Source organism: Gymnodraco acuticeps, unplaced genomic scaffold, assembly GCF_902827175.1.
Source record: "Gymnodraco acuticeps unplaced genomic scaffold, fGymAcu1.1, whole genome shotgun sequence".
In the NCBI taxonomy this organism is placed as follows: domain Eukaryota; kingdom Metazoa; phylum Chordata; class Actinopteri; order Perciformes; family Bathydraconidae; genus Gymnodraco; species Gymnodraco acuticeps.
In genome coordinates this window covers 3,252,771-3,259,338 of record NW_022989799.1, presented here as the reverse complement: position 1 = coordinate 3,259,338, position 6,568 = coordinate 3,252,771, and positions in this window count along the sequence as shown.

Genomic DNA, 6,568 nt, shown 5'->3' with positions numbered 1-6,568 from the left:
AGTTGAGTAGCACTTGAAATGTTTGGCTCTATGAAACCTGATATACTTATATGATTCTGTTTTCTTCAAGGTTGTGTCTTCCTGGTCGAATGTACTTATTGTAAGTCGCTTTGGACAAAAGCGTCAGCTAAATGCAATGTAATGTAATGTAATATCAAGCTAAAGTAGCTACCGTTAGCAAACCCGAAAAGAGTGTAGGCAACTGTGGAGTTACAGTCGCTAAGAGAAGGAGAGTTGTGAGAGCTTAAGTTATAGTAACGTGTGATTACAACGTCAGGCAGTTGCCGTGATCAAGAGTTTTAAAACGATCGATTAAGTTAAGATAATAAGCTATCAGCAACAGAACGGGCACACGGGATACCCGGAGATGACAACAACCGGAAGTTACAACATGCTTACCGCAATAGTGGTCCGTGTAGAAACAGTCCAGCGACAAAGAATGGGCTTTTTCATCACATGAATGCATTGTAATACATGGTTTGGCTGCATTAAATATTACACATCTATCGTAGTTCTTTATTTATCTACAGAGATCGGGCATCAGAATAGACCGGAAACTATTCTTTTACCGTTCTGTTTTAATTTCACAATAAAGTTAGCAGTAATAATCTGTTTTGATATTATTGTTTTTTATTAACTACTAGACCGCTGGGTCATGTTAAGACCATAGTTTCTGTGTTGCTGTGGGGTTTTTCCATCGCTTTTGTGTTACAAATATAAAAACAATAACAAAATATATCCGTCGTAAACTAAACCAGAAACAGCAGTATATTTTATTTTGTTAACACTGTAAACTTGACAGCTTTTTAACCCGCACCTCCTACTGGTTAAAGCACGTTATTACACGTTTGGAGTAATTGCAATACAGGTAGATTATGTTGCTTTTTAATGACTGTTTAAAATGCCTTTTTCTTAATGTCTTTCATTTTTGTAAAGCACTTTTGAATGTGTTATATTTGATGAAAACATTTAAATATTAAGAGTATATACAAAATAGTGGGAAAGTAGAAGGTCAATGATATAAATAGAACATAGAAAATATCAAGAAGATACTGTTAGTGATATCTACAATAAAACAGTTTAGTGCCTGATAGGAGGATGTGCAAAACAGACAAACTAATAAGGCTTTATTTAAACATTAAAGAATACTTTAGGCTAAGGTCTTCTTTTAAATAAGAAAAAAGCTTTGGGGGTATCTATCTACAGATACATATTAAGCCTGACAAAGTACTTAACGTCTAATATATTGCATGGTTTGTTTTGGAACTTGACAATCAACTTTCCTGCAATGTTAACTATGTTGAAGCACTTATTTTAACCGATATTATACATATTTATTATACTCTTATAAGATGTATGTAGATAGAATAATACATGTGCAGAATATGACAGTTTATGGAGGTACACACATATTGATAGATGTCTTGTAATGCACTGTTGAGGAACCTGCTGTGACCCAAGTTTTGCATTCATTGCATAACTACACCGTAGTTGTGATATGTCAATAAACCTTTGAAAATCTTGAAATCTTGAAAGGGATGTGCAAAATATCAATTATATACAGTCTTTAATTAACGATTAGAGAATAACGAGTAATGAATATGCTTTATACGGATCTGCAGATAAATATTTAGTCTTCTCAAGCACCAACTATCAAATATCTCTCCTGATTGTTGGCACTTGACAATCACCTTCACTGAATTGTACTCAGGTGTAACTAAAGTCTGATTTAAGGGTTGTTTATATTTCACATCATTAATCTAAATCTGTAAAGTAACTAAAATAAATGTAGTGCAGTAAAAACACCACGTTAACCTTAAAGAAAGCCCTCAGGATTATAAAAGACCCCCATCACCCCAGCCACAAACTGTTCCGTCTGCTGCCGTCTGGCAGACGGTACCGCAGCATCCGGACTAAAACCACCAGACTCAGGGACAGCTTCATCCCACAGGCCATAAGACTATTAAACACCTGATATTTGAAACAACATCCATAACATTCATCTGGCTGCTACATAGAAATTATTTATCTAATATATCATATTCACAATGTAGTGACTGCTTTTTTGTCTTTTGTTTTCTTAGTTATGTTCTCTTTTATATGTGTGTGTTATGTGTTATGTGTAACGTTGCTGCCTTCTTGGCCAGGTCAGCATTGAAAATGAGATTGTATCTCAATGCTTCTATCTGGTTAAATAACTTTAACTAATAATAACTAACAAGTGATTGGAATCAAAAAGATTCCAATAACTTATAGACTCTTATTGCACTATTTCTTCTGTGTATCTGTTTTATTGTGTTGCACTATTGGAGGAGCCTGCGACCTAAGAGGGGGTGGGGGGATAGGACACGTTCGATTCCTGTTTTGAATAGTGTGCCGTCGATGGGTTTCATTCCATTTCAAGGTGCTTTTTGACGCTCCGTGTAAAATTCGCGCACTGCCACTCCAACATCCAATCACAGAGCTTGAGGACTGATCACGGGGTTTGTCAAGCTAAGCACATGGTGTAGTCCCAAACGATAGCTGAGGATTCTCGGTAGTGTAGTATCTTCTGCCATCCAAAAACTCCGAAAAAATATTCGTTTCTCCGAATCGAAGGGGAAAAATACAAAAGCATTGTACACATTTTAAACCAATCAATGTTGTGTAATTAACAAGGATAATGTGGTGTTTTTGAGTTGATGAGTAGTTCAGATATCACTGTAAAATCAATCGACAGTAAGGAGAATACTTACTTCCGGGTGTAAAATTCTCCGTTATCCAATGGGAATGGACGCTCGTAATACAATAAAGGGGACATGATCATTATCTTTTAAATAACGTTAACTAAACGGAACAATCTATTTGACACAGCTGAAGCTCTGGCCTTCCTTAAAAACTAACTAATTTAATAAAAATCACAGTTGTATTACATACACTGTTTTTTGAAAACAAAAATTCGTAACTAATATAATTTTTACATTCTGACGAAAAATTAAAATTATTATGAATACAAATAAAATAAAAGAAGTCTCCCGTGAGTTACTACAAACTATATAGTAGATTTTAAAAACGTTTTATAGAATAAAAGCTCACTGCGGGACCTTGTAGAAATGCGTGTGTGCACCACGACAAAAGAGCCTCATTCACTTTACATTGGGGTTTTTTGCGTGGTGCCGACACGTAAATGTAGCAGAATGCGTGACTCTACCACGCAATGCGGTGTTAAGGAGTCGTGGTGGAGTCACGCATTCTGGTGAGATCAGGTTGATTTAAACGCTTGGTGTTAGACTTGTGTTTTGTTTAGGTACAAATCTCTCTATCTCTCTCTGACGCTCTCTCTCCATCTATAACTATCAATCTATCTAAAACTATCTGTCTATCTCTCTATCTATCAATCAATCTATCTATCTCTCTCTCTCAATAAGGAACCGCAGTAGACAAAAGGCGTTGCTATAGCAACACGTAATGTTTACGCTGCATTTTCTATGAGGTAAATATTACCCGCTGGCGGATATAGGTATAAATGGCAATTTCTTTGGCGATGTTTTCAACCTGACTTCATATTGACAATTTTTAACAACAGAGGGTGCTACATAACACACTTTCAGGAAAAGTCACGGACTGGGAGACTTTAATATGTTATTGAAAAAAAGTGACATACAATCAAAAAACAGCTGCGGGTAAAATTGACCCGTTGGCGGTTCTAGTGATAAAGACAACTAGTGATAGCGTTTTTCCCAATGTTAGTCAATGGGAAAAAGTCGTGCATAAACAAGTCCTAAAACCCGGAAATGACTTTGCATTTTAACACGTGCGGTTCCCTCATCTCGAAGTCAACAGTTTTATGAACCAGTTTGTGGTTAGAAGCTTGAAATAAGGTCTGTGCTCAGATAACATAAACATAAAATACATCAATTAATACCCGACCCATGAATGTCTGAAGCTTCTATATGTTAAAACCTCTGTTGCTAACAAACAAGTGACTAAAAGAGACAAAAAAACGCGACACAAAACCACCTTCAGATCAGCTCTGGTGATGCGCAGCCATGCCACCGTGATGTAGTTCCTTTATAGCTTAACGTTAGCTTTTTACTTCTGGCAATTGCATTTTCCATTCAAAAATCACAACATACGTCAGCACTGCACCAATCAGTCACGTTAAACTATGTGTGCTGTGTGCTCTGCATGTGTGACCATTAAAGAGGGTTTCATCCCTCCAATTCTATTATATTCTATTACTGACAGGAGGTTGTAGTACCACTGTTTGGCCACTACAAACATTTGCCTGACACACTTCCTGTTGGCCGGGTCACACAGCTGGTTAATAATTTGGTCAGAGACAACCTAGGTTGCGGTCGAATAGTCCGTTTGGCTTAGGAACCTTCCAAAAGCCCCTGTCACACTGTCTCGAAATTGACACCAGATGGACACATGAATATGGAATTGTGAATTTTGCACGAAGATGGCCCCGAACTTGGTAAACGGCCAAGCAACAGCCGAAGCAACAGCCGAAGCAAGTACGATGCCTACAGAAGGCCACACGATGGCGCCCGAACCACACACGAAGGTGTCATGTGACCTCCCGATGGTATAAAAGCTTCGGCCGCGTGGCAAATTAAATTCTTGATCGGAGATTATTGGGAGCAGAACACACGGTAAATTCTACTTTAATTCTACTTTAACATGCCACCCAAGGCAGGGAGAGGCAGACGGAAGAAGCTGACTGGTAAATACACTAAGAAGAGGAAACCAGAGGAAACTGAGGATTTAGAGGTCCAAGAACACAGCACTGAGTCTCCCACCAGAGAGAGAAAGGGGAAGAAATGCAAGAAATATATCGGTCCTTGTCCAACTAAAACTCCAGAGCGGTCCCCAGACGGTTCTAGGTCTCCTCAGTAGTCCCAAGAGTCTTGGCAGCATTCACCTTCTCCCCCTCCTCCTCATAACAGACATCCCAAAACCTCGGATGATGAAGGTAGTCCAGACAGTTCAGGTTGAGGGAAGCGGCTGGTGACCAGATCAGTCCCTTCGAAGATGTCCCGTCAGCATTCCAGTCGCAGCAGCCGCAGCAGCAGAGGCAAGTTGCTGTGATCCCAGTCTGCACATCTGCCACCTACTCAAGAGTCAGCCAACATCAACAGGAGAGTGCCCTCCCCAGCTGTACCTACTACTCCGCCAGCAGAGCTGCCTCCTCACCGTCAGCAGAGTTCCAGCCAGGTCCCAGCCAGGTCCCAGCCAGTGGCCTATAGGAACCCACCTCCGGCATCAGTGTGGAGATCCCAGGAGTGTGGCTACGTAGAGCAGTTGAACCAGCAGCACAACTTGGAGCAACAGCAGCAGTACCGTACCCTCCAGCCAGTACAGGGTCCTCCTCCGCCTCCTCTTCCAGCTCAGCAGTCCCAGCACAATGTGAACCAGGACAGCCTCAATATCAACAAAGACATCGATCTCTCAGCTTTAGTGCCGCATGACGACAATAACAAAAATCACACAGAAACTTGAGATTGTATGTAATAAAAATGGTCAGTGATATTTTCAGACTTTGTCCTTTTTTTGGTCCTTTATCCTTACTTTACAAGTTATTTTCATTTATATATTAAAGTACTATGGGACTTTACATCTAAATCTAAATGTTGGGCCTTTATTTTATTAATAAGTGGAAATAATAACAAGTATTTTAGTATTAAAGTAGTGGCCCAGGTATGTTCTAATTTGCCTCCCCTCCTGGGTTCCAGTGTTCCTTGCCCTTTCATGGTAAACATCCAGAAGTATTTTGTCATTTCTCCATGCCCCTGGGATGACATTCAGGTTCTGCTCCTCCAAGTCCATCATGTTGTTGTGGGTGGCTGGATATCTCAGTCTGATGAGATTGTGAAGGATCTCACAAGTTGTGACGATTTGTCTGCATGTCCCTGGCATCTGGTTCATGGTCCTCAGCAAAGCTCTGAACTTTTGTGCCAGAATACCAAAGGCATTCTCCACTACACGCCTGGCTCTGGAGAGTCTGTAGTTACATATTCTGTCATGGTGCTCCATGTTTCTGATGGGAAACGGGTTGATCAGGCTCTTGTTGATCCCTGTAGTATGGGACATGAACGTCATCACCAGGTAGAGACTTCTCTTCAGGGAGATTGAATATGTTGTTCGGACTCTCCAGGCCTTCCTTCAGTTCTGACCCATTGTAGATACTGGCATCGTTGCTGGAAACATCAGAACCGACATCAATGCAGATATAACTTGTAGTCAACAACAATTTCCAAAATAAAAGCATCTGAATAAAACAGGAAGTTTTAAATTACATTTAAGACATACAACCAGACCCGGCGTCATGGGCGGGCCCCACGGGGCCGGGCCCGCCTATCCAGGATTTGGGCTCCCTGTTTTAATCAGGGCTGAATAAAACATTTTAATTGTTTTTATTATTATGTTTATTGTTGTTATTTGTAGGGCTTTGTCCTAATATTTATTTTTGTATTAAACTATTTTGAAAGATTAGTTTAAATATCATTTTTTTATTTTGCTAGGAAATTCGGAATGAAATTCGGAATCAAAGGCTGCGCGCGAGACTGGTTTTTCGCTGGGTTGA